This window comes from Papaver somniferum, unplaced genomic scaffold, assembly GCF_003573695.1.
Source record: "Papaver somniferum cultivar HN1 unplaced genomic scaffold, ASM357369v1 unplaced-scaffold_107, whole genome shotgun sequence".
Lineage (NCBI taxonomy): Eukaryota > Viridiplantae > Streptophyta > Magnoliopsida > Ranunculales > Papaveraceae > Papaver > Papaver somniferum.
This window is the reverse complement of record NW_020619603.1, coordinates 13,151,935-13,154,412: the sequence shown is the minus strand read 5'-3', so window position 1 is coordinate 13,154,412 and position 2,478 is coordinate 13,151,935. Positions and strand designations below refer to the sequence as shown.

Sequence of the window (2,478 nt, the reverse complement as noted above, 5' to 3'; positions counted from 1 at the left end):
TCGTGAAATGGCGATGCCACTAGAACCGCCAATCTTAACAAAACCGCATAATATGGGTCCATCAAAGGACTTTTTTTGTTTTGTTTTGTTTTGAGGAGGAGATGGTTTTGGCGATGTTTAAATTTATGGCACGCTCTGTTAAAAATAACTAGTTCCGTCTTGTTCTTATTATTTATTATATCACCATTACTGGTGAAGCAGAAATTTGTTGCTGTAGTTATAAAAACTTGTAAGAAATGTTGGAAAATGCGCTTCGTTTCTCAAAAATTATATCGACAATAGAAAGTCAAAATCTTATATCGAACTAGTTGATCGAGCCGAGATCACTTTTTCTGTGAAATTATTTCGCCCCTACATACGGTGCTTATGAATCCTCTGTAACTGAAAGGAAAGTTTTCTCATTGCATTTTGGTCAATAATAATGATTTCATTCACTCACATGCCGGTATCCCTTTTCACTAATTGTAATGTTTTGGGTCTACACCTCCAAAGACTATATCACTTTTATCCTTGACATTGGCATCTCGATTTAACCAAAATAAAAAAACATCTTCACATACTAAATCTTAGCAACCATGTTGTGCCTACACAATCAAGAGAATCTTGTTTGGAACAAAGCCAATTTTAACCTCAAAGACCGAAAGTTTTCTTCTTTTCGAAATCGAAAAAGGGTAACACAATTTTGAAAAGGGGTAACACAGGCCACAACCACCAGTAACTTCATTTCATTAAATTTGAGCTTGCTTTAAATTTAAACAACAACATACTTGAAACATGTATCAATTCATCTCATTAAATCTCAATAACTAAACATAAGAAAACCATACAAAGAAATAAACTCATCTCAAAAATTCATTTCATCAATCCAATTCATCTCAAAAATAAATTTATGAATCTGTTTAAGCCTGTAATTAGAATATCAAAGGAAAACTTGATTTATTCATCGTTTGAGACCAACACTACAAAAAAAGTAACTTCTAGGGACGGCTGTTTTGAAAAAACCGTCCCTAAAGAAGGATATTTGGGACGGTGACGGCCTGACCGTCCCTAATAGTCATAAAATATTTAAATCAAGGCTAAAATATGTCCGTCCCAAAAAGAAAACATGGCCAAATAGTATTAGTGGCGGTGGAACAGGGGACGGTACATAAACCGTCCCTAATACCTCTTGGGACGGTTTTTTGTCCTCTTGGGACGCTTTTTGGCCGTCCCAAGAGGCCTTTTGTTTTGTAGTGCAATTCTTCGTTACCCTAGACCTAGTTCATCAAATCGACAACCCAATTGACATTTGAGACCTGTTTTTTTGACCTCCAACTTGAAAATAGATAGATTGAGAAGAAAAATCACATCAATCTTACACACACACAAAAAAAATAAAAAAAAAAATCAAATCTCTAGATTTAGTTCGATTTTCACCTTTTTCTTTTCCTCACTTCTCATTGTCGATCTGTATAAATTTATGTTGGTACGGTATTTGGAGGTGTCGATGTCGGTGATAGGAGAGGAAGTAGAAAAAGAGGCTATGTTGGTGGAAAATCTGGAGAAGACTGTGGTTCCGATGGTGGTGCGGGAAGAATTGGAGGAGGTTCTGTTGGTGGTGGTGTGAGTGAAGAGAGACTATAAATCTCGTATGGAGAAGAAGAAATGGATGGGAAGATAGGATGGGAATTTCTTGAAAATGAAATGGATGTAATTCATCCATATTAACAGATTTGGGGTTTTTGTATCATTTTGGGGAAAATTGAGTTCTTATAACTCTCAACATATAGGTGGAGTTTGTGTACTCCAAATGGTATCACCTTGATTTTTTAGAGCTTAATATAACCATCTCCTCTTTACTAGAATTCTAGGTCTTCAATTTCCTTTTGATTGACTAACAACATCAAGACTCTGTGGCCCAATGGATAAGGCGCTGGTCTACGAAACCAGAGATTCTGGGTTCGATCCCCAGCAGAGTCGTTTTTTTTGCTTCTTTTTTTTTGATATTTTTATCGCCAAAATACGCTGCATCTTTTCTTGTGGAAACTTAAACATCATTTAGAGAACCGTGCGAACGGTGCTCAAAACTATTCCGCTTGTAACCCTCAATATCAACCTTGACCACGGTCGTTGTACTTGGTTGGCTTATGTTGTACGCTGACTAACTCCATATATTCCTCTCTTTTTTTTTTCTCGATGACTAATTCCATATATTCCTCATTATATTTCATTTTTATTTGGAAAGAAAAATATTTAAAGACTCTTAAATCTTTATCTTTACACAATGGTAAAACCATAGTTTGACTTCATTTGCCTCGTCCATGCCTAAACCCACAGTTACTCTTTTTGTAAAACCCTAACGTTTTATTTTCAATTACTCAATGACAGAAGAAATTCAGAAAAAAAGAGGAAGAGTCGTCAATCGAAATCATTGATCTTGAAAGCCCTAAAAGTAAGATATGGGATGTGATTGATCTCACAACAACAGATGATGATGAT

At 35.6% G+C, this 2,478-nt stretch overlaps 1 non-coding gene across 1 annotated transcript; it reads left to right on the top strand.

Annotated features, from left to right (window-relative positions):
• The first annotated feature begins 1,886 nt into the window (after window positions 1–1,886).
• On the top strand, window positions 1,887–1,959 carry TRNAR-ACG. Its single transcript has one exon. It is a non-coding gene; the product is annotated as a tRNA-Arg (tRNA).
• The last annotated feature ends 519 nt before the right edge of the window (window positions 1,960–2,478 follow it).